The sequence below is a fragment of the Sciurus carolinensis genome, chromosome 2 (genome assembly GCF_902686445.1).
Source record: "Sciurus carolinensis chromosome 2, mSciCar1.2, whole genome shotgun sequence".
In the NCBI taxonomy this organism is placed as follows: domain Eukaryota; kingdom Metazoa; phylum Chordata; class Mammalia; order Rodentia; family Sciuridae; genus Sciurus; species Sciurus carolinensis.
In genome coordinates, this window is record NC_062214.1 from 141,319,357 (window position 1) to 141,347,258 (window position 27,902).

Here is a 27,902-nt window from a genome sequence, read left to right on the forward strand (position 1 = left end):
TTTCATTTTACTGTAATGGATTTTCAGTTTTCCCAGCACCATTTGTTGAACAGGCTATTTTCTCTCCATTGCATGCTTGTGGCTCCTTTGTCTAGTAGGAAGTAACTGTATTTATGTGGGTTTGTCTCTGTGTCTATGTGAAAAGAGAGCCGACTGAGTGGGAGAAAATCTTTTCCACATGCACTTCTTCAGATTGAGCACTAAATTCCAAAATTTATAGAGACCTCAAAAACTTTACACCCAAAATACAAAGAACCCAATCAATAAATGGGTCAAGGAACTGAACAGACACTTTACAGAAGAAGATATACAGGTGATTAATAAATATATGAAAAAATGTTCAACATCTCTACTAATTAGAGAAATACAAATTAAGACAACTCTAAGATTTCATCTTACTCCAATTAGAATGGCTATTATCAAGAACACAAACAGGATCCAAGATGGCGGCCTAGAGGGAGACTGCACCCCCAGTCGCTCCAGAACCCAGGTGGTAAGAAGGGGAGGCATTGAGAGACTCGGACTGAAATAGAGCCACGGGTGAGTCTGCCCACTGGGTAAAGCTCGGCCTGGTGGCAGGCCCAGATAGAGGTGGCTTATCGGAGCCGGGCAGGGCAGCTAGGGTCATCCACAGGCAGCCCTGCGCACTCCAGCGGTGGGCCCCGCCCACACAGCCAGCTTCTCCAGGTTCTCGGAAAGGAACTGGCCCGCTAGTGAGAGCCTTTCTGACCAGAACAAGCTCCGAGTCCCGGAGCCCCTGCAGCGCAGCGTACTCCAGCAACGAACCAGCGGAGAGCCGCGATCCGCAATCCGCAAACAGCCTCTGGGATTAGGGCAGGGCAGCCAGAGACCTCTTCAGGCGGCTCTGCCCACTCCGGCTGCAGGCTCTCTTCACGGGGCGATCCAAGATGGCGGCCTAGAGGGAGACTGCACCCCCAGTCGCTCCAGAACCCTGGAGTTAAGAAGGGGAGGCATTGAGAGATTCGGACTGAAATAGAGCCACGGGTGAGTCTGCCCACTGGGTAAAGCTCGGCCTGGTGGCAGGCCCGGATAGAGGTGGCTTATTGGAGCCGGGCAGGGCAGCTAGAGTCTTCCCAAGGTAGCCTTCCACACTCCGGCAGTGGGCTCCTCCCACACGGCCAGCTGCACGGCGCAGGACCACAGTGAGAGCATTTCTGCACAGAGCCAGTTCCAAACCGTGGAACCAGTAGGGGGCTAGGGGCAGTTTTCTTCGGATGACCTGCTTTATCAGATTCCTCCAAGACATCAGTCTACTGAAGGCTGGGAGGTGATACACTGGAAATCTACCGGGACACTATAAGCCAATAGCGGAAAACTGCAATATCTCAGGGTCCCACTGACAACTGACCAATATGAGAAAACAAGGGAAGAAAATGTCCCAAACAAACCTAGATACTACATCAATAAAACCCAATGACAGCACAGCAGAAGAAATGTCAGAAAGGGAGTTCAGAATGTACGTAATTAAAACGATCAGGGAAGCTAATGAGGAGATGAAAGAGCAAATGCAGGCATTGAAGGAGGAGATGAAAGAGCAAATGCAGGCATTAAATGATCGCACCAATCAACAGTTAAAAGACCAAATACGGGAAGCAAGAGATCATTTCAATAAAGAGTTAGAGATACTGAAAAACAAACAAACTGAAATCCTTGAAATGAAGGAAACAATAAACCAAGTTAAAAACTCCATAGAAAGCATAACCAATAGGATAGAACACCTGGAAGACAGAACCTCAGACATTGAAGACAAATTATTTAATCTTGAAAGCAAAGTTGGCCAAACAGAAAAGATGGTAAGAAATCATGAACAGAATCTACAAGAATTATGGGATATCATGAAAAGGCCAAATTTAAGAATTATTGGGATTGAGGAAGGCTTAGAGAAACAAACCAAAGGAATGAACAAGCTATTCAATGAAATAATAACAGAAAATTTCCCAAATCTCAAGAATGAAATGGAAAACCAAGTACAAGAGGCTTATAGAACTCCAAACATACAAAATTACAACAGACCCACACCAAGGCACATTATTATGAAAATTCCTAACATACAAAATAAAGACAGAATTTTAAAGGCCGCGAGAGAAAAGAATCAAATTACATTCAGAGGGAAACCAATAAGAATATCAGCAGATTTTTCAATCCAGACCCTAAAAGCTAGAAGGGCCTGGAACAACATATACCAAGCCCTGAAAGAAAACGGATGCCAACCAAGAATCTTATACCCAGAAAAACTTACCTTCTAATTTGACGATGAAATAAGATCCTTCCATGATAAACAAAAGCTAAAGGAATTTACAAAAAGAAAGCCAGCATTACAGAACATTCTCAGCAAAATATTCCATGAGGAAGAGATGAAAAACAACGATGCAAATCAGCAACAGGAGGCACTAGCCTAAAGGAATAGCCAAATAAAGGAGAAACCAAATCATGTCAAAAACAAATATGAGTCAATTGACTGGGAATACAAATCATATCACAATAATAACCCTGAATGTTAATGGCCTGAATTCATCAATCAAAAGACACAGACTGGCAGATTGGATTAAAAAGAAAAATCCAACAATATGCTGCCTGCAAGAGACTCATCTCATAGAAAGAGACACCCATAGACTAAAGGTGAAAGGATGGGGAAAAATATACCATGCACACGGACACAGCAAAAAAGCTGGAGTATCCATCCTCATCTCAGATAATGTGGACTTCAAACCAAAACTAATCAGAAGGGATAAAGAAGGACATTACATGCTGCTTAAGGGAAGCATAAATCAGCAAGACATAACAATCATAAATATCTATGCCCCGAACATTGGCTCATCCACGTACGTCAAACAAATCCTTCTCAATTACAGAATTCAAATAGACCACAACACAATAATACTAGGTGATTTTAACACACCTCTCTCACCACTGGATAGATCGTCCAAACAAAAATTGAATAAAGAAACTATAGATCTCAACAACACAATCAGCAATTTAGACTTAACGGACATATATAGAATATACCATCCAACAAAGAATGAATACACTTTCTTCTCAGCAGCACATGGATCCTTCTCTAAAATAGACCATATTTTATGCCACAAAGCTACTGTTAGCAAATACAAGAAGATAGAGATACTACCTTGTACTCTATCAGATCATAATGGATTGAAATTAGAAATAAATGACAGAATAAAAAACAGAAACTTCTCCAATACCTGGAGACTAAATAATACACTATTATATGATGAATGGATAACAGAAGACATCAGGAGGGAAATAAAAAAATTCTTAGAAGTAAACGAGAACAAAGACACATCATATCAAAATCTCTGGGACACTATGAAAGCAGTACTTAGAGGAAGATTTATTTCATGGGGTGCATTCAAAAAAAGAAGTAGAAATCAACAAATAAACGACTTAACACTACAGCTCAAAGCGCTAGAAAAAGAAGAGCAGACCAATACCAAAAGTAGTAGAAGACAGGAAATAGTTAAAATCAGAGCCGAAATCAACGAAATCGAAACAAAAGAAACAATCGGAAAAATTAACAAAATAAATAGTTGGTTCTTTGAAAAAATAAACAAAATTGATAAACCCTTAGCCACACTAACAAAGAGAAAGAGGGAGAAAACTCAAATTACTAAATTCAGAATGAACAAGGAAACATCACAACAGACACGAGTGAAATACAAAACATAATTAGAAGCTATTTCGAAAATCTATACTCCAACAAAACAGAAAACCTCGAAGACATCAACAAATTTCTAGAGACATATGAACTACCTAAACGGAACGAGGAGGACATACACAACTTAAATAAACCAATTTCAAGCAATGAAATAGAAGAGGTCATCGAAAGCCTACCAACAAAGAAAAGTCCAGGACCAGATGGGTTCTCAGCCGAGTTCTACAAAACCTTTAAAGAAGAGCTCATTCCAATACTTCTCAAACTATTCCATGAAATAGAAGAGGAGGGAACCCTACCAAACTCGTTCTATGAAGCCAATATCACCCTGATACCTAAACCAGACAGAGACACATCGAGGAAAGAAAATTTCAGACCAATATCCTTAATGAATATTGATGCAAAAATTCTCAACAAAATTTTAGCAAATCGCATACAAATATATATTAAAAAGATAGTGCACCACGATCAAGTGGGTTTTATCCCAGGGATGCAAGGTTGGTTCAACATTCGGAAATCAATAAATGTCATTCACCATATCAACAGACTTAAAGTTAAGAATCACATGATTATTTCAATAGATGCAGAAAAAGCATTTGATAAAATACAGCATCCCTTCATGCTCAAAACACTAGAAAAAATTGGGGTAGTGGGAACATTCCTAAACATTATAAAGGCAATCTACGCTAAGCCCATGGCTAATATCATTCTAAATGGTGAAAAACTGAAAGCGTTCCCCCTAAAAACTGGAACAAGGCAGGGTTGCCCTCTTTCACCGCTTCTATTCAACATCGTCCTTGAGACTCTAGCCAGAGCAATCAGACAAACCAAAGAAATTAAAGGGATACGAATAGGAAAAGAAGAACTCAAACTATCCCTGTTCGCTGATGACATGATTATATATTTAGAGGAACCTGGAAATTCCACCAGAAAACTTTTAGAACTCATAAGTGAATTCAGTAAAGTAGCAGGTTACAAGATCAATGCTCATAAATCCAATGCATTTTTATACATAAGTGATGAATCTTCAGAAAGAGAAATTAGGAAAACTACCCCATTCACAATAGCATCGAAAAAAATAAAATACTTGGGAATCAATCTCACAAAAGGGGTGAAAGACCTCTACAATGAGAACTACAGAACACTAAAGAAAGAAATTCAAGAAAACCTTAGAAGATGGAAAGATCTCCCATGTTCCTGGATAGGCAGAATTAATATCGTCAAAATGGCTATACTACCTAAAGTTCTATACAGATTCAATGCAATTCCAATTAAAATCCCAATGATGTACCTTGCAGAAATAGAGCAAGCAATTATGAAATTCATCTGGAAGAATAAAAAACCTAGAATAGCTAAAGCAATCCTCAGTAGCAAGAGCGAAGCAGGGGGTATTGCAATACCAGATCTTCAACTCTACTACAAAGCAATAGTAACAAAAACGGCATGGTATTGGTACCAAAATAGACAGGTAGATCAATGGTACAGAATAGAGGACATGGACACAAACCCAAATAAATACAATTTTCTCATATTAGACAAAGGTTCCAACAATATGCAATGGAGAAAAGATAGCCTCTTCAACAAATGGTGCTGGGAAAACTGGAAAACTATATGCAATAGAATGAAACTAAACCCCTATCTCTCACCCTACACAAAACTCAACTCAAAATGGATCAAGGACCTCGGAATCAGACCAGAGACCCTGCATCTTATAGAAGAAAAAGTAGGTACAAATCTTCAACTTGTTGGCTCAGGATCAGATTTCCTTAACAGGACTCCCACAGCACAAGAAATAAAAGCAAGAATAAACAACTGGGATAGATTCAAACTAAAAAGCTTTCTCTCAGCAAAGGAAACTATCAGAAATGTGAAGAGAGAGCCTACAGAGTGGGAGAATATCTTTGCCAACCATACCTCAGATAGAGCGCTAATTTCCAGAATCTATAAAGAACTCAAAAAACTCTACACGAAGAATACAAATAATCCAATCAACAAATGGGCTAAGGAAATGAACAGACACTTCACAGAAGAAGATGTACAAGTAATCAACAGATATATGAAAAAATGTTCAACATCCCTAGTAATAAGGGAAATGCAAATCAAAACTACCCTAAGATTTCATCTCACCCCAATTAGAATGGCGATTATCAAGAATACAAGCAACAATAGGTGTTGGCGAGGATGTGGGGGAAAAGGTACACTCATACATTGCTGGTGGGTTTGCAAATTAGTGCAGCCACTCTGGAAAGCAGTATGGAGATTCCTCAGAAAGCTTGGAATGGAACCACCATTTGAGCCAGTTATCCCACTCCTTGGCCTATACCCAAAGGACTTAAAATCAGCATACTACAGAGATACAGCCACATCAATGTTCATTGCTGCTCAATTCACCATAGCCAGATTGTGGAACCAACCTAGATGCCCTTCAGTTGATGAATGGATAAAGAAACTGTGGCATATTTATACAATGGAATATTACTCCACAATGGAAATGATAAAATTATGGCATTTGTAGGCAAATGGCCGAAACTGGAGAATATCATGCTAAGTGAGATAAGCCAATCTCAAAAAACTAAAGGACGAATGATCTCGCTGATAAGCGGATGAGGACATATAATGGGGGGTGGGAGGGGCTAGCATTAGGTTTAGGGTTAGGTTTAGAGTTAGGCTAAGGAGAGCAGCAAGAATGAAGGAAAGAAGGACTGTGTAGAGGGAAAAGAGGGGTGGGAGGGGTTGGGGGAGGGGAAAAATAAAATAAACATCAGTACCCTATGTAAATGTAAAAAAAAAAAATAAAAAAATAAAAGACACTTATGAAAATTAAAAAAAAAAAAAAAGAACACAAACAATAATAAGTGTTGGTGTGAATGTGGGGAAAATGGTACACTTTTACATTGCTGGTGGAGTTGCAATTTGGTGCAGCCAATGTGGAAAGCAGTGTGCAGAATCCTCAGAAAACTTAGAATGAACCCACCTTTGGACCCAGTTATCTCATTCCTCAGTTTATACCCAAAGGACTTAAAATCAGCATACTACAGTAATGCAACCACATCAATGTTTATAGCAGCTCAATTCACAATAGCTAGATTATGGAACCAACCTAGATGCCCTTCAACAGATGAATGGATAAAGAAACTGTGGTATATATATACAATATATTATTCAGTCATAAAGAAGAATAATATTATGGCATTTGCAGATAAATGGATGGAATTAGAGAATACCATGCTAAGTGAAATAAGCCAATCCCAATAATCCAAAGGCCAAATGTTTTCCCTGATAAGTGGATGATGATATATAATGGGGGCTAGGTAGTTTGGGGATGAGAGAAGAAAGAGGAACTTTGGATTACATAGAAGGAAATGAGAGGCAGAAGGGGGTATGAAAAATGGTGGAATGCGACAGATATCATTACCCTATGTACATGTATGATTACAGAAATGGAATGAATCTACATCATGTACAACATAGAAATGAAAAGATGTACCCCATTTGTGTACAATGAATCTAAATGTAGTGTCTAAAAAAATAATTAAAAAAAGATTGCATAGTTTATATATGTGTGTGTGAGTATATGCATATTTAAAGTGTTTAAAATTTTATTTTAAATATTTATTTAGAACATTGTCACTTCCTTTCATTATGTAAATGTCCTAAAACTTACTTCAGGTCTTTTTTATTTTTGGACATCCAGATTGATCATATTAAATCCCACACCTTGACATGCATACATGTTCCTTTATGATGGGAGTTTAATGATCTCACTATTGTAACCTGGAGGGTAGAAAAAATTTAGCACAACTGCTGTGTGCTGTAAAATTCTTTCTGTACACCATGGACATCATTTCATACTCTCACAACAGATTAAGATAGAACACATTTTCCAAAAATTTTATCAAAGGAAAATATTTTACTTGTTTCTCTTTGTGAATTGGATTAGGGAAAAAAAATGTGAGAACTCACTATTTTTTCAAAATTCTTTGAGTATTAGTTGGAATGAATGTCTCATATTTTCAACCTTTATTTTATATGGTAGCAAATACCAAATATTTCTAGCAAAGTAAAAATACGTCTAATTTATAGATGTTTGATTTGCCTTTTGGAACATCTGTCTCTTTGGCACGACACTATTTTTTTTTTTTAAATCTATTAAGTTTAACAAAGCAGCTGCTGATCCCATAACTATGCCTATATTTTTCTTCATATTAGTGTTTATAATTAAATTTTAGATTCTTTTTATGGGTAGGTGTTAGAGGATTTTTACATACTTCCTTGAAGTTTTTTTTTATCAACCTCATTCATAGAAATTTCCTTTTTACTGCAAGATTCTGTAAATACACTTTTGTGTAATTTACACAATGGTGTTTTAATTTTCACAGTTCAACATTTAGCCCATCTGGACTTAGATTTTGTTTATAATGCTTTTTCTATGTGACTAGTCAATTGTCCTCAAACATTTATATGGATATGTTCTATTGAGTTATATTTTTCATTTTCACCAAATATACTTACTAAAATTTTTTAAAGGTATTTTAAACCTGAGAACATTTTAGAATCTGAAGCATTTCACTTTCACCTATACCTATTATAGTTTTAAGCCCCATGGAGAAAAGTTCTGGAAAATCACTGATTTAGGTGGCTGGGCTTTTCACCCACTCGATGAAAAATAAGTTGGACACAATACTATTTCTGCTACAGGAATGTGAAAGACTGCAATATTAACTCCTAACATGATTTTCCTTTCTTCTACATTCCCAAGTAAACTCAGTGCCAGTAACTTGTTCTCTATTTTCTAATTTTCTCCTGGAAGCCAACTAATCAAATAACATATATTTTAGAGGGTCTGGTATTTTTTGATTTACCAAATATTTGATAATACAAGTAAGAGTTGAATATAAAACTAACATGTCCTTGTAAGTGTACCACTCATTCTTGCATGGGTTTCCAAAATTACTTCATATGTAAAGATTTTGTTCCTATGATTATTCTATATTTTTCTTTCTCTCATATCTTTCTCTCTCTTTGTCTGTCTCTGTCTCTGTCTCTCAGTCTCTGTCTCTCTCTCTCTCTGGTCACTCATCACAGTAATCATATAACCATTTCTTTGTTTATATAAAAGCAGTTAGAACAGATATATAACCCTTACAGTCCATGTTCTATTCTAGTACCTCTCTGAACTCCTTTTTCTTAAAAAGAACAACACACATACCTCCTGAAATGTGATCTATATTCACTTTTCACACCTCTTCACTTTAGGTCTCTCAACTGACTCCTGTTAGACTTTTGTCCCACAACTCCCTTGAAACTGCTAGATTCAGTGTCACTGGTAATGTGCCTTTGTCATGGCTGTCTTTATTTTTTACTTGATTGTAGTTAACAATTCCTCTTTGAAAATTTTTTTCTTTCGGTTGTCATACCTTTTTCTCTGAATTTTTTCCTTCTTGATGCCATGACCTATGCAGCATCAACAAAGGATCTCAAGTAGAGTGATGGGAGAGGGAGAAAAATACAGAGACAAATAAAACAGAGACATATTTAAGTAAAGCCGGGGCCAATTGGGACACTGCATTCTGATGGAGCAACAGTGGCCCAGAACTAGCTCTGCAAGTTTATTATATGGGGTCTCATAGTCAGGAAGTTAAACTATAGGAACATTGTTAATTGCTCAAGGCTTGAGAGCTGTCAGAGGATTCTTTGTGCACTAAAAGGCTACAGAACTAGAAACATTTTTGCAGCTATCCTACAATTACTGTGCTAGGAACTTCCTGCTATTATCCTGCTGCACCCAGGAAGCCCATTGTACTGGAATGTGTGGTAACTCTTAGTGTCAAAGCCAAGTGTCAAGGCTGCTAACATTCTTACTTCTTGGGGAGGAATGTTTGCCAGGCTTGTCTTTTGCTGACATCACAGGATCAGCTGATGACAGAGGCTTATCGGCTCTCCACATCTCGAGTGTCTCTCCTAGTTTTTGCCAATGTCTCTTTCCTATTGCTTGTATTGCTGTGACCTTTAAATATGAAAATTCCCAGGGGTTCTGTCTTAGGTCTCTTTTCTGCTGTGTTGCAACTCTGATTGGTTATGTACGTTGAATAACATGGTTTAAGTGTGCTCACTGCTTCCCTTCTCTGCAGCATGGTTCTAAAAATATGTTTGTTCTGTATGTTACTCAGTTTTCTCTTATGCAATGAATACCTGAGGTAAACCAACTTATAATGATTAAGGGTTTATTTTGGCTCAGAGTTTTGGAGGTTTCAGTCCATGGTTGGTCGACCTTGTTGGTTTTGAGCCTGTGGCAAGGCAGCACATCATGGCGGATGGTACATGTTGGAGTAAGTTGCTCACCTCACGGTTGCAGGGAAGCAAAGAGGAGGAAGCAGAGAGGCTGGAGTCCTTATATACCCTTCAAGGACACAAACCCAATGACCTAAAGGTTCCATGACCTCCCAATAGCACATAGACTAGGGATCAAATCTTTAATATATAAGCCTGTAGGATGACTCTTACCCAAATTACACACTTGCTGTAGACTCGTCCCAGATGTCTGAATGCATATACTTAATTATTGCACATTTTAGTACTCACAAGAGCTGATTAAGAGTCACCTGAAATTTAGCAAGTTCTACGAAATATTCTTATTTCTGTATAACCCAGTCATGTTATTTCTTAAACTTTACCATCTCAGTAAATGTCATTACCCTCCACTTAGTTGCAACAAGCAACCTTGCTCCAATTAGTTATTATTTATTTATAACTAGCACATTAGAATTCTTGCTGGCCCTTCAGACTCACTTTCCATATAAAAGTTTTCTTTTTAAATATAAATTGGACCTTGTCATTATTCTGGTAAACCTTGCATTGAATCTGAGAAAAGAGTATATCAAATCTAAATTATGGAATGTTCCACAAACAAAAACAAAAGTACCCTAGGAATAACAAGGGAAAAAAAATAGGATAGATTTACTGAAATTGTGAAACCTGTTCACATATTGATATAACTTAATTTTTAATTTACTTCTTATAACTATCAGTTTCAATTGTCTTAGACTTATTTTTATTGACATTTTCAGGGTAGTAATATAAATCTTTACACTGTAATTGAAAGAATATTCTTTAAAATATTTTGTAATTTTGTATTAAGGTATTTTTCTCTTAGTGTCAGGAAATAATTTATTTCAATGTTTGTTTCAGTGTTTGTTAGTTTTAAGTAATTGGCAGCTATACAAACTAGCTTTGACTTTACTTAAGATGGAAATTACTATAAGCAGGCTCTTTTATTTATTTATTTATTTTTTGCAGCTCTGCTTCAAGGGTAGTTAGACCTTGATATCAGAGTGTACCAGGATTTTTCTTGCTTTCTTGCTATGTTCCATACCCCTTTCCCTCTTCCTCTCTTCCTCCCTCTCTTTCTCCTTCTTCCTCTCTCCGTGGTTTCTTTCTGGAGACACATGGATGTTCGCTTCTGCTTCATGGTGCGCAGCTGCTTTTCTTTTCCCTCCATTCCTACTGAGTGGCTTTTCTTCAATCCTTGTGCAAAAAGCAGAAATCATCATACAATCTTGATAGTATTTTCAAGTTTTTGTAAAAACAAAGCAGATACTAGCTAGTGTCTTTGAATTCCATTTTCAAATCTGAAGCAGAGGAGACTCCATTGGAGCTGCATGGGTCTAATCAACCTTGGCAAAGGAAATGGATTAATTGACTTTGTTGCCTATTTTGTGGGAGCAGAATATCTGAGATGGAGTTCAGGGCAGGCTGAAAAATCATAAGCACCTCTAATTCCTACTTGACAAAACACAACTAAAATAAAATAAAATATAGTTAAAATAAACTACCTTGTATTTATCTAAAACTAAGTGGTCAATATGCAAAAATATTCAATAACATGAGAAAAATAAAGTAATGTAAATTAAAAAATAATATGTCCTAATTTCTATTTGAAAAAAAAATTAAATATAAAATGATTCAGTGTTTACGATTGTATCCTTTTCTTGAGGAAAGTTTAACAATATTTATCAAAATGTAAAAGTCATTATTTGATAAAAATTTAATTTCTTGGAATTTATCTTTATAGATATATTTATATTTATACAAATCCCTATTGTTTGCAGATACTAATTAGAAACTGATGGAAGAGCAATGGTTTAGAAACAACCTAAATGCTATCATTAGGTATCTGGTCAAATCATTCAGGTACAGCAATAAAATTGTATACCCTACCAGAAAAGTAATGAAGTAGGTGTACATGAGTTGATGTGAAATTTTATTGAAGTATTTTTAAAAGGAAAACTCTGTAAATATTATACTCCCTTTTCTGTAGGGAAAAAAATATCTGTTTGGGGGGCATAAGTTCCTGGAAAGAGCTGGACAGTGATGATAGAATGACATAATAGCCCATACACATTAATGCCTTCAAGATAGTGGTCAAACTTTTATCTCCCTTTATTTATGAGAATATCTCATGAATCTGAATGCTTCTTCTGATATTTTCTAGTAGTCATAAGTGTAAGACAAAATAATATCAGTACTGCAAACAATTTTCACTCCAAAACAGCAAGTCTGCAGCGCAGAAGTGGACATAGCCAGTGTCTCTTCATTTACTCTCCACTTTGTTGGCTGTTTCTATGCAATTCAGATTCAAAAGAAGCAGCTAGCAGGAATTGGGAAAGGACTGAGACAGATGGGACTGTTTAGTTTTCTCTATACATCAAGGCCTAGGTGCAGGCAGGTTCTTTATCTTATAGAATGCCCTCCAAACTTCAGAGACCCTTCAATGCAGAGATCCTCTGCCTTAAGTACCTAATAAAGGTAATAATTCCTTTGGCAAGAACTTTTAATTCTCCTCATAAAAGCTTTTTAGAACTGTCTATCCAGAGTTCTTTCTGGGCAAGAGTGTCTTATCAAATGAATCAAGTAATGCTCCCTGCAAATGGTCCATCTTTGGGAAATCTCCCTTCTTGCCTCCCTGCCAGTGAGTGAAGGTGCAACTTGTTCCTTTAATAGTCTATTGCTACTGACTTCCCAGGAAAACCCAGTTGCAAGGTGTCCATGTTTGTCAAGCCTCTTGAGAATTTCTCTTGAAATTTCTTTACCTGCCCTGGTTGATAAGGGCATGTGGTGGAACGATGTGGGGATGAGCATTCTAATGACTCCACGACAGCTAATTCACTCCACCCTTTTTGGTTTCCTCTCAAAATCCATGAAATGATTTAAAAAGAGAGAGAAGAAAATATGTTTTTCTTGGTTTCTTAGCATGATCAGCACATGTGGTTTGCTCTAGTCTTTTAAGCCTTTGATGCCTCTTCTATATAATAGTAAAAAATAAAAAAAATTAACAGTGAGCACCACACTAATACATACATTCACATGCTTACTTATGGATGAGCTATTTATGAGAGTGATTACCTCAGAAAAGGGCTAGAAACTGGAGTTCTTACATTTTATTTTGAACTTCAATAGTTATAATCTTTTCCTAATTATAAATTATACTAAATTGCAATAAATTATAATTTTATGCCCTCAAAGTTACAGGTAACTTAGTTTTCATTCTCACCATTATAACCATCTTGCAATAAAATGTCTTCTCAGGATTAATAATTTTATGGTGCTATATCTCATAGTTGATAAATATTAAAAATGTCTAACTTTGAAAAGTGAAATATAAATCTATAGATGAATTGACAAAACATAATCTGTATATTACTTTATACACATACAAAGTTCTGGTTGAGTTGCCATAATTAAGTAAAATTTCAATTTATACAAAATTATGTAGAACAAGTTTAGTAGTTTAAATGAGATTAGAAGTACAAATTTAAAAAGAACAAAGAGAGAGAACACAAATTAACAACATCAGAAATGAAGAGGAGTTATCACTACTGATCTCATACAAACTAAAAATAAAATGAAGAAAGGGTTATAAACAACTCCATACATGGAAATTTGATAACTTACACAAAATGGAACAATTATGTTAAAGATGTAACTATCAAAACTCTCACAAAGAGAAATTGATAGTCTGAATAGCCTTACATGTATTAAAGAATTTGAATTAATAATTAATAACCTTTCAAAATTCAGAGCACTATGTCCAACTAAGTTCACTGATAAATTTCCTCAAACATTTAAGGAAAAAGTTTATGACAATTATCTGTAATCTCCAGAAAATAGGAGAAAAGGGGAGAAAAAACCTTATTAATTCTCCCAGCCAAACATTATCCAAATGCCAAAACAAGGTAAGAGATATAAGAAAGAAAAACCATAGATCAATATTTCTCGTGAACACGGATGCAAAAATCAACATTAGCATATCAAATCCAATGTTATATAAAAAGATGAAAATGTGAATTAATTGTCTTCCAAAATTAAGCTCTAAACTCGATGCAATCCTAATAAAACACCTGAGGGTACTGTTATAGATCTCAACCAACTGAGTCTAAAGTTCACATGAACAAAAAAGGGACTGGGAAAGTTCATGAAACATTGTAAAAGAAGAACAACAGAGGACTTTCTCTTCCTTATATAGAAATATAATGTCTCTAAATAAAATACAAAATAGGACTGAGGATGTGGCTCAGTGGCCATGTGTCCCTGAGTTCAATCCTAGGTCCCCCTGACCACCCAAAAATATAATGCCAAGTTACAGAAAGTAAGGAAGAAGCAGAGTATTTATGCAGAATCACACAGAGCAGTGAAGCAGCAAACCAAACCTACAAACTAGAAATGAATATTTGGGGATTTGTTTTATGACAAAAATAGCATTTCAAATAAGTGGCGAAATAATGGTTATATAAAATGGTATTGAAATAATTGCTCTCCAATTAGAGAATAATAGTCATATCATCAACAAGTTTTCAGAAAACTTAACACCAAGTGGATAAATAGGGTACATCTAAAAACAGAAACTTACGTTTAATGTGTCCAATGAACATATGTAAAGATGCTCAAATTCACTAACAGTGCAGATTAAAAATGTCAGCAAGGTACCATTAAACAAACTGCATTTGGTGAAAATAAAAGTGACTGATAATATCTTTGGTTGACTAGAATGAACAGAAATGAATACTTCTCGGGGGAGTGTAAATTTTCAAAGCTTCTTTAGAAGATTCAAAATAGTTTTTTGGAAGTATAGTCCTTTTACAAAGGAATTCCACTTTGGGAATGTATTCTTAGAAAATACACAAGGCTATGTATAAAAATTTTTGTTGTAGTATTGTTGATAATAGTGAAAAGCTGTATAAATCTAAAGAGGAGTGTCTAACTACTGTGAGATGAGGGTATATTCATACCATGGAATTTTCCAGGGTTCCCATAAGGATTGAAAACATAAATAATATAATTTCATCATATATCAAATGTAATTTTACTAAACCACATATTACATATTTACTCATGCTTTCAAATTTGGTGTTTAGAGAGTTAAACTGAATTTGAGGTAAGCCTTATGTAATGATGTGGAAAGACTCCAAGCCATGGTGGAAGTGAAAAAAGAAAATTGTACATTGCATAATCCTGTTTATACAAAGTTGTATATGTTTACATTAGTGTTTGTAGAATTATGGAAAGAAAACTCGTAGCTGTACACTAAAATTTTTTATCAGGAGTGATGAATTAGGTATAGAAATAGTAATTGGAGAAGATGAAGGAGAGGCATTCCTATTTGTTTTTCATTGGACTAATTACAAAAGCTTATTTTAATCTATTACTCATTTACTTTAAAAAATGTTCCAGAACTTTCTTGTCCAAAAGTATATTGTGAGTCAACATGATGATGTGGCTACTGAAATTGAAAGCTCTTCAAGATGGAATGCATACAAATAGATTTTAAGAGTTCTGAAGAAGTACTCAAGTACTGCCTAGGGGAAGTGGAGACAGAGGGAGAGTCCAAAAGAGTGAGATTTATGAACTCTACTACAGTCAGAACAACTCATGTAAAAAAAAAAAAAAAAAAAATCTGTGTACTAAAGATGTTATGGTTTAGATATGAGGGGTCCCCCCAAAATTCTTGTGTGAAATAATGCAAGGTTTACAGTAAAATGATTGGGTTATGATAGCTATAACCTAATCAGTGCATTAATCCACTGATAGGGATTAACTGGTAATAACTATATGCATATAGGTTGTGGCTAGAGGAGGTGAGTCATTGGGGCATACCTTGGGGTTTATATTTTATCCCTGGTAAGCTAAGCTTAGTCCCTCTCTGCTTCATTGTTGTCTTGTTCTGAGCTGTTCTGCCTCATCTAAAGCACAGAGCAATGGAACTGGCTGTCTCTGGACTGAAACTTCTCTGAAACTGTGAGCCCCAAATAAGCTTTTCTTTCTATAAAATTGTTCTTGTCAGATTCTTTTGATCATAACAGCTAACAAGGTAACCAAAACAAAAGTGCTTTATAAGCTTTAGCTTAAAAATGAAGTGTGGAGATGGGCCTACCATTTAAGACTTTACTTTGAAATTCATTAACTCATCAGGAGTTGATGCCCTCTTCTCTGCTCTGCTGTGAACTTTCCTGGTGCCTGGATTATTTCTTATCTTTTCATCACAAGACAGAAATCAGTGCAACAGATGCACTCCAAGGAATAGACCCTGGCTGGTGAAGGGACTCACAAAACTATAGAAAGCAACTGAGGAAGCCATGCTTGGGGAGGGGACAAAAGTGTTGACCTCAGTTATTTAAAGTTCTGTCAGGAAGGTAGATTGATTCTTTGTGGAAGGAGGGTTAGAACTAAAACCATGGAGATTTTTTAGTACTCCAGAGATGAAATGGGTTACCTTTGGGGGGTGGGCAGTGGGTTCCCCATCACTGGAGTTGTGCAAGCAGAAAATACTTAGCAATCACGTTTGTGGTAAAAATTGCAACATTAGATGAGGATTTGGCTAGAAGCCTCTAAGGTTGATTCTTTTCACAAATGTTACCTTCCAGGATTCAAGCAATGTGTGGGATACTAGAAATAAAGAGTTAATTGAGAAAGATAGATTTTCCACTCTTGGTAAAAATTCCAAAATAAGGAAAACAAAAACAAAAAAAAGCCAACAAACAAGTTTTAAATGTTAGTTATTGCTCTGTGGATAATAGAACATGGTGATGTGATTGAGAGTAACTAGAACTGGGACATTTTTAGATAAGATGTCAGGGAAGTATCCTCAGAAGAGATATCTTAACTGATACCTGAGGAAGAGAAGTCATTCATACATAAGTCTTTTTCAGGCAGAAGGAACAGAACAGTAACAACATTAGAAACCTGTTGCAGAAGTCCTCAATCCAATTTTGTGTTTTAGATGACAAAAAAAGAAAGAAAGAAAGAAAGAAAGAAAGAAAGAAAGAAAGGAAAGAATTATACACAAAGACCAAAAGGAGATTTATTCCAGGTAAATCATTTTGAAACTCAGTGCAATCACATGAACAGGATAAGGAAGAGAATTCCTATGATCATATCAGCTGATAAAGTAAAGCTACTTACAAAATTGACAAGCCGATCTTGATTAAAAAATAAAAAACTCTAAGTCAATTAGAAATGAAGGAAAACGTCTTCAATTTTATGAAGAACAATTATAAAAGTTGTTCTATAATGACCATTATACTCATTAATGAGAAACTTAATATTTATTCTTAAAAAGGAGCTAAGAATGTTCTCTTACTACTACTATTCATACTGGAGCCCTAGCAATAGTAAATAAGACAAAAAAGGAAACAAAGCATATTTATCTGTAAGGAAGAATTAAATCTGTGTTTACAAATGACATGATTATCTATCTAAAAAAATGAAAAAAAGTCCCCCCAAAACCATCCTAGAACAAATTTATGAGTATACCAAAGTCACAGAATACAAGGTTAACATATGAATAGGATATATACATTATATGAAATATATAAGGTTAATATATGAAAATCATCAATAAACAGTCAGAATTTCAAATAAAACATTTATTTTTATATTTTTATTTTTATTTTGGGTACCAAGAATTGAACTCAGGGGCCCTCCACCACTGAGCCACATCCCCAGTCCTACTTTGTATTTTATTTAGACACAGAGTCTCACTGAGTTGCTTAGTGTCTTCTTTTTGGGGAGGCTAGTTTTGAACTCATGATCCTCCTGCCTCAGCCTCCCAAGCCACTGGGATTCAAACAAAACATTTATAATAACTATTTTAATAGCACACAAAATTGAAATATTTAGGTGCAAACCTAATAGAATATGTTTAGGATCTATCCATGGAAAAATACAAAATTCTAATGAAAGAAATAAAAAATCTAAAAAAAAAAGAAGAAAAATATTTTATGTTCATGTTTATAAGATTCAGAATTTTTATGATACCAATTCTCTACTTGATTTATAAATTTAACACACTCCCAATAAAAACAGATTATTTTAAAGATGTTGATAACCTGATTCTAAGATTATATGGAAAAATAAAAATCTAGAACAGCCAAAACACAATTGAAGAAGAGCAATAATATTGGAAGAATTATATTCCCAATCCTAAGATTTGCTATAAAGCTACAATAATCAAGACAGAGTGGGATTGGCACAGAATAGCTTCCTGGACAAAAGGAAAAAGAAAAGAGAGCACAGAAATAGACCCATACAAATATAGTCAATTCTTGACAAGGGAGCAAAGGCAATTCAATTGAGAAAGAATACTCTTTTCAACAAATAGAACTAGAACAATTATACATTTGTATAGAAAGTATCTAGGCACATATCTAATACATTTCATATAAATTAACTCAAAGTATGTTATTGTCCTAGTGTAAAACTCAAAAGTCTAAAAATTCTAAAAGAAAACAGGAGAAAAATCTAGGTGACTTAGGATTTTGTAATGCATTTTTTATGACACCATGAAAGAAAAAACTGAAAAGTGCAGTGGCAAAATTTGTAAATGCTTTGATATAAATTCCTTAAATATCTCCATATTATATATATTAGGTTATTTTCTTCATCTTTTTCCTTTAGATAGCTATTGAAAATTTTCCTTCAGTTTTCAGTCTGGAAAGTGGCCATGGTTCTTGGATACATTTCTATATCAGTCAACTTGGGATTTCATAACAAAATATCATAGTCTGGATGTCTTAAACAAAAGGAATTTATTTTCTTACAGTCTGGATGATGGGAAGTACCAGCTGATTTGATTCTTCTTGTGAGGGCTTTCTTCTTGGATTGCAGATGATCACCTCCTTTCTGGGTCCTCACATAGTGGAAAGAGAACTCTTATCTCTTCCTCTTATAAGAATACTAATCCCATTGGATCAGTGTTCCATCCTGCTGATTTCATTTTACCTTAATGGCGGCATGACATTCCAATCGTCAAATACAGTCACTATGGTGGTCAAAGCTTCAGCAAATGAATTTTGGAGGTCATCATTCATTCCATAGCAATTTTCACTTGATCTTTGCAAACAGTCCTTATTTGCTTGTTTTAAATAGAAGCCCTAAGCTTGCCAAGAAAGTACACTGAAACCACACTCTAGAGGTTCTGGCTGTGACTCAAAGGACATTAGCATTCTGTTTCAGCATAGGAGTGTGGGTGTCTTGGGAACATATTTGTTGTGAGCCATGTTTTTTTGTACATCATGTTACATATTCTTAGGGACAGCTACCCTTCATGAAACCCAAACCCAGCTTATAATAGGAATTTCCCAGATTGTTAGTCAGTGCAGTTTGAACCTGCAGAAGAAACAAAGAAAAATTACGTTCTAAATTCAGAAAGAAAAAAATGAAACCATAGCACATATTTTTATCACTAGTATTCATCTTTCTTGAGGATTTTATATTATGACATTAGATTTATTTGTGTTCTCACAGTAAATAAGAACCATTGGCTTTATCAGCACAAAACAAAACAAAAGAAATAGGCTGTTTCAACACACACAATAAAATGGGATATTCAGGCAACTATGCAGATGGTTTAGAAACTCAAGTATTTTTTTTCTAATGGATTTGGTTAATATATCCTTTCTATGTTACTTTAGAAATATAGAAGCAATAGACTTAGCTAAAAGTGCATTTGGATGCAAGGAGTTGGCTATCTACTTTTCAGAACTTAATTAAGTAGATGAAAATATATATGAACTAATTCTGGAACCCTTTGTGTTTCTGTTGGGGTAAACACTAATCAGTGCCCAGGAATAATTGCAGGGAGAAAAGGATTCCAAAGAATGTGAGAAACAAAGACTTGGAAAGTGGGAGCTGGTCCTTTCCCTTATCTCCAAATTTTAGGTGAGACTCAATGCAGAGTGACCTTGGTTGTAAAGTAAAAGAATGAGCTCATAAAACATCTGAGGAAATCCACCTGTGCTGAGGACATGGAACCTATCCCAAATATTCCCCCCATTTGTAGGCCTGTTCCATTTTATTCTGGCCTGACACCACGGAGGAGTCTGAAACAAAATGTCCAAAACCTCTCTGTTGAGTTCCCTAAGTTCTTTCTTTAGGATCAGTAAACCCTAAGCTTGGGGTGTTTGTAGTCCTGGGGTGGAACACTGTCTTACTGCAGTATTTGAATTCAGAGAATTACTATATATAATCATGAAGTAAAATATATACCTTTATCTTCCCTGATCCATTTAAGGCCAATTTGTAGCCTACAATTTGTGTTTATTAAATCTTTTTGCTTTGCCTCTCCAAGTGTCCTGCAGCCTTAAACTCTTCAAATTATTTTGCTCTAATATTTCCTCTGACCTCCTTACCAAAACACATACTCTTACTTAGCTCCTGTTTCTTTCCATTCCTCACTTTCTCAGGTTTCTATTATCTATATTCCCTCTGTTTTATGTGCTGATTTCTTTGTCTCTGATGTCCTGAGAGCATTGGAGAGCATGGGATCCTTGTGATAACCAGGTAGCTCTTTGTGCATGGGTGGACTTACAGGTCGAATGAGTATCAGAGTTCCCACATTTGGGGAAGGAAGACAGTTTCCTAAGCAGAGACTGGGGCGGGAGAACTATCCTTTTCACCCCCAGCAGTGTCTGCCTTTGTAGGTTCATTCACTACCACCCTTGAGGTCCAGCCACCATGCTCTGCTTCCTATCATCTGATGGTTTTCCAGTGTTCAAAAGAACTGCAGGATGGCTTGACAAGGAAGGGAACATTAACACTTTTTGAGTGGTTTATTAAATCATAAGCTAAAATACTATAAATGTAAATTAGGAATGTTTCCACCACAATAGTCTGCATTTAAATAAAAATTCTCTGTTCTTCTCCAACATGACAACTTGCTGAAATCTTCAGAATTCAAACCAACCTTACTTCTTGGAAGTATAAATAGTTCTTCCTGAAAATATCTAGGTGACTTGATAGAAAAAACACAGACAAAGAAAGAAAGCACAAAATTCTGAAAGGGACATATGAGACTACTTGTAGAGATTCTGCTGCTTTCAACATTTTTGAAAGCAAAGTGTTGCTGTTTGCCTTAGCATGACCCACACTGTGTTTGAAAACTACTCTCCTGTGGTAAATGTTTTTACCAAAGAACTTTTTGAAAATAATGCCATAAACATTTCTTTTTGTTTGAATATGATATCTTTTAAAATGAAAATTATTTTCATCACATTTAAATAACACTAAATATTTCTTTCTTAGCATTAAGTACAATGAATTTAGAAACAAATTGCTGATACGGTATTTATTAACATCTGTACAATTAATTCAAGCAGGCTTAAAAGAAGGTAGCATTTCTTTTTTAAAAGACTTCTGCTGCAAATTCATGAATTGGCAAAATATTCCATAGCAAATTTTCTATTGCCTGACACACCATCATCCTTAATACATTCTCCCAGTTGATGTATTTACAGTACTTTAAGTTAAAGAAAATAATCTCTAAAATAAAAAAAGAGGTAATTCTTCAGGATGCTCCTTGATTCTTAGAAAATAATTAGGAAGACTGATAACAATCAGATAAATATAAAAAGTCAAAGAAACAATAATAGTAGCAGAATGAAATCAGTCAAGTCAAAGTCAATCCTTCATATCTGTGATTCTACATATTATTCACAGAAATTCATCATGCCAAAGACAAAGTGATAATATTTTCCATCATTTTGAAGTTTTCACTGAATGTTTAGTTGATATGGATAGACAAGTGATAGATTTTGATCTCACATTCCAAATTCTAAATCCTATGTCCTAGAATTCTCCATGTTGTTAACTTTAGAAGGTTAGTAGTCCTTGAACTCCCCCTAAGGAGCACAGATTGTTCATCCTCACTTCTCATACATTTATGTCTATGCAGCTATGAAACTAAAATTTTGTTTCTTTTAGGCTCTTTCAGAGTCCAGTTTCTCTTAGGAGTAAGGATTTCCTTTCACTATAAATTGTTTTTTTATAGCTATATGTGTGTGTGTATGTATGTAAATACACTAACATGCATGAATTTGCTTGATTGCAAACACAAAAGTGTGTCTGGGGTATCAGTATTATATAGGATGTGTCTATGCCAATCTTTCTAAGTCTTGAAATTTAACAATTTTGGATTGTGCTATAATCACATTAGATTTGAAATAAAATACACTGTTTCCATTGAAATGGGTTTTTCAAACTTGATACTATTGACATTTGGGGCTAGAAAATTCTTTATTGTAGGAAGATGGCTTGTGCACTGAAGGATGTTTAGCTGCATCCCTGGCTGCTACCCACTAGATGCCAGTATTATTCCTCAGTGGTGACAACCATAACTCTCTCCAGACGTGGACAAATGTCCCCCTTAGGACAAAGTCATACTCTACTTGAGAGCTCCTGCTTTAAAATAAAAAGACTAGCTAAACATTCAATTTTTAGTCATTTTTAATATATGATGTTATTACTAATAATGTCCACATTTGGGTTCACCTCTGTGGACCTCTGTGGGTGCATTTTAAGACTCTGTTTCCCCATAGAAATCAATATAACTCACTTTTTTCCATTTAATAGATATTTCCCAATTTTAGGGAATTTTGGAGATATATCTGCAAAATCTGAAGCCCAATCAAATAATTTTTTTTCACTTTTTGAATAAAATTGTGGGTACATTCAAATTCCTCTTCCTGTATGTTGCCTCTCTCTCTTTCATATATTGAGGTAGGAAGAGATGGTTCCATTGTTGTCTCCACATAGTTCATTGATTGGATCTGCTGCTTTGCCCTTAGCACCTACAGAAATTTCAAGGCGAATTAATGACCAGATGGTTTTTACCTGTATAAAAAACTTTTCAGGATATTCAGCCTATTTTAGCACAGTGCCTTATGTCCTAAAGGGAAAGCCAAGAGTAATTTTATGCCATTAGGCAGAGTGAAATTTAGAAAATGTGGTCTATTTATTCTTAAAAATTCTCCTTCTCGTTTTGCATGTTCCTTCTATTTCTGTATAATGCATCATCCCTTTGTGATAACATTCTGTATTGACTGCTGTGAATATTTTTTTCCTTCTTACATTTTAGTAAAATATTATTCTAGCAACTTTCTGGGCCAGTTTGGCTTTACATAAAGAAGAAATGTAGCTCATATTTAAGAAACAACTACATGCAAGTCTATGTTACTGAATGTAAACTTAAAAATCTGAAATTATTGCTATGCAAATGAATATTTATATGGTAGTAATATTCAAATGTCTTTCTAATAATGTGCTCATTGTATCAAAATTATTATATATAGTAAACAATGAAAAAAATCATCTTTAAATCACCCAGAGATAATAACTACTAACTCCAAATATTACCACTGCTGAGCTGCAGCCTCACTATAAAAATCAAATGCTTGCACACACACACATTTTAATTGTAGAAACCCATATGTAGTAAGTCAAAAAACTAATGTATGTTTTACTTTATAATTTTATTTTTCTCCCTGTAAGAGAAAGATTAGAAGTATCCACCTTGGAAATAATATGCCAAAATCTATTTCTATAGAATTTTTAAATCATTTTAAAACTAAAATATTCAGGTATGGTGTTTGGAAAACACCAAAGTGATACCCAAATATCATTTAAAAATTCTTAAGGAAAAGTAATAAGTGTACTTCTCAAAAAGAGAGTAGTAAACTTATTTAGGGTTCAGCTGCTACCTCTGAGTCTCTACCATAATCCTGTAGTTAGATTTGTAAAAATTGAAATAAAACACACTAAAAATAAATAAGTAAATTGTTAAATCACATAGCAACTCAATTATTCATTAATTTGGTTTATTTTAGTTGGTTTGATAATTAAAAATGGCAATATCAGATATTCAGACTTGCTCAATGAGTATTTGTAATGCTTATGAAAAACCTATCTGGAAAAACCCATGGCTGTTGGGTTGTTATCAGAAGTTCTTGGACACAAGATTTTCTTTTTCTGTCATGATCAGAATGACTTGTGAGTTTCTGCATAGTGTAGGCTCAAGGAGAACGTATGTGCCTCCTCAGTGTGGTTGAGTTATGGTGGGAACCGTTTAGAAAGCAATGCTGCTGCAGATAAGAAAACTGCTTAAGTGATCTATGTGCAGGATCTTTACATCTCTAATGACTTCCCTCTTGTGGCACCTGGTACTGTTCAGACCATTGTGAGATTTCATACTCAGACAATTTATTTCATTTTCTACTATGCAAGTGGATAGATTTTTATTTTTGTTTAATAAAGTGAATTTTAAAAATCTTTCAATTATGCCATGGTTTAAATTACCAAGCATCATTTACTTTACCACATGTTCAGTACTATTGCAGTTATAAATCAAAATGATTTGCCTGAGCATGTTGCAGTTAAAACCTGTTGGAATAGTATTATGGGGGAAGAATGACACCCCTCTGATATTAATTCAATTTTAACAGTGTGATGGGAGTACATTGTTTATGCAATAGAACTATTCACCCAGGCATTAAGCTACAATGAGAAAATTGCTACCTGTGACAAAGTTTATGGCAATGTGATGTCTTGAAATGGTTGATAAACCTTGAAAAGAACTATTTCCTGCTGGGTGGACTATAGCGTATATTTATAAATTTTTCAAATCGATTCACTTTCAACTAAAATTGTAGGACCTTTATAACATTATGTTTGCATATGATGGAATGAACCACTGTGGCAACACTTTTGATCCTAAAGTAACCATTGCCATTTATAGATGTCATGATTAGAAAGTAGTTCTTGGTAGCCATTACTAGTAGGTTAGAATAATTTTGTATTGCTTCTGATTTTCATCTTCTTTTTTTTTCTTTTAAGCATACTATAAAAGAAATGCTGATAAATATTATGGAAATATCTTTAAAAACAAGTGAGAGACAAGGTTAAAACATGTTAATATTTTGAAATCTTGTCTCCTGTCTCTGTTTTATAAAATGAATGTCCTATTGCTTTATTTTGTAACAGACAGTAGAGAATACACCTGAGCTTCATGAATTCTGGAACTGGATTCCCCAGATTAGTACCACAGTTTTGTGATATCAGGCTTATTACTAGTTAGCTAACTTTGATTCTCAGCTTTCTCATGTATAAAATGGGAATAATTATAGTACTTAATTCATAGGATATGCTATAAGAGAACAGAATATTATAGAGTAAGAATACTGAGAAACAAAGAGCAAAAGGAATAGAGAATGAGCTATTATGTAATGCATGTAGACATGATTGAAAAATAATTAGCATTCATGGAATCAGTACCAAAGTCGTATATTGGTTAAGGTATTTATAAAATAATAAAACATAAAGAGGAAACTCCATGAGTCTTATGTGAATCTTTAACTGGAAAATCTAATACTGAAGTTTCAACATATGACCTAATATCTGATTCATGTAAAGCTCATGGAACCTCTCAAAACTAATTTTTATTGGCATGGCTGGTTTTTTTTTTTATAGAATTCTAACATTGCATATGAAAATTGAAGAGTCCCAGAATAATGTTATTTTCTTCATTGCTTTAAAAGGACTTGATTTTTCTTCAGACAGAAGGAGAGATTACATTCAGATTATTTTGATCCACTTGAGAATGGGTTTCAGGCTTCCTTGGGGCTGGCCTATTTCCTTTTTTGATCCCAGCAATTTACATCTATGACATAGTTCTTTCAAGGCCTCAACTGGAATCTAAAGGTTTGTAACAAATTCTCTCTGCCTTTGAGCCATGGACAGCCTTTGTTACCCTAGCACCATGAGACCATGAAATCTATGCTCAGACTTTTAGCTTTTATAGACTGCTTTCTCCTTGTTTTATTTTGCCTTTTCTCTCTCTCTCCCCCCTCCCAGCATTTTGCTCATTGTTTTAGAGAATTAGGGTTTGGATGAAAAATTAAATAGTGCATTTCAGGTTCACATATATGACTTTCTCTTCTCCAGGATGATAGCCCCTCAAATTCTGCTCAGTTTGGCATTTCAGCTCCAGTGCTTACCTCCACAGCTGGGAAACACCTACAAGTCCCTGAACAACTGGCATAGCTGGTGTCAAATCTTTCCAATACCCTCTTTAATTGTAGCCTTCAAGTAAATATTAAAATCAGACATCTTTACTATGCAGAATAAAAGGATTGTCAGTTGTCTAACAAAGAAAATGTCTGCACTGAACAGGCAAGGAATCCTTGGTACCTCTCCGCAGCAGAATTATTTAATTATTAGAGAAAAGTGAGAGCTGTGTGTTTTCCATTATCAATATTAGTTTAAGTATATTTCCATTGTTTTCTTACACTATTTTTCAAATATGTCTGGAGTAGGTAACTTGCAATTAAGTTTGTACATCAAACTACAATGAATCATATCCAAACCTGATGGGAAGGATTATTATGCAGGGATTCTATATTTTGACCTGAGTGCCAACTCGATAGGCTGTGACTGCCCACCTTAAGAAGGTGGGAAATATGCCTTATGCATGGATGACATCACATGTGTGCATGCTGTATGTGTACATTGAGGAACCAAAATGTGAACCACAGGGATTTTATTTGTTGCACACATAAAAAGTTACCTTATTTTGTGTCCTTACTAATCCAACTCAACTCTTGTTGTGAGCAGTAATCTTTTTTTTTTTTTTTTCTTTTTTGCAGTGCTGGGAATTGAACCCAGGGACTTGTGCTTGCAAGGCAAGCACTCTACCAACTGAGCTATATCCCCAGCCCAGCAGTAATCTTTTAAACTTTTATGTTTCCTAACCTTCCTTGCAGACATAAATAAGCATGTGATTCAGTTCTACCACAGGACACATGAACAAGTCATTAACCATACTTTCCAGGAAAGAATACTAAAAGAAAGGGTGGATCAGCTGCTCCAAGTCCTCCCCCATCCCACTCTGCACGTCCTCTTTCTTCCTGCTTCCAGTACTAATGTGAGGACTACAACTACAGCCTCTTTCCTCATTATCCTCACATTTGTTTTTAATTTTTTTATTAATAAAAATCATAAAAATTATACATATTAATGGCTGGGTCCTGATGTCCATGATCAGTTTATAAAAATGTCACCATCTACCTACCATCTGATGTTTCTAACATGGGAAGGTAAGACCCCAAGTTGTTTAAAGCATTATACAGTGACCCCTTTTCCTTATAAACCACAAAGTATCAGATCCACATGTTAAGTAAAAATCACCACATAGTGTTCTGTTTTCCTCATAGCACCACCAAATCTACATTTTATGGAACTGAATGTCAAAAAGTATATGCTTACTTCATTTATATACCAATATTACAAAAAGACTTGAAATTGACTATAATTTGTACTTTTGGGATCAAACACTTAGCCTAGTATTTTTTCCAGTATCTGTCTCCAATAGCTTAAATAATAGATTGCTAGAACAAACCAAGATCAAACAAGATGCTTCTTAACATGACGCATTTCTTTGCAAGTGGTGTCCTAAGCAGATGGATAGATTACTGAATTTCTAACCAACTGAAGCCATTAGTGCTAAGGTGTTCCACAAGGTTAATGGTTTGCTAATGCTGGATCCAATACTATTCATAAGCCCACACAAGACAGTCTCTCTCTATATCCATATATATCTCTATATATCCATACATGTGTATGTACATATACATATATATGTGGATATATATAAAAACTTGTTCAGTCTTCTATTTAATACCTAGGTATGTGTGTCTGAGTCTCAGATGAGTAATATTTTCACTACTTTTCTTCTAGGGTTCAATTTTGTATGCTTATCTCATAATTATTCTGTCCAATGTCTATGAAAGCATCCGGACTCAGGGGATGCAAGAGGGATAGCAGAAATTGAGAGGAGCAAGGTGAGTGAAGTGGGGAACATGGAGAAAATAATGAAGAGTAAAAATAAGGA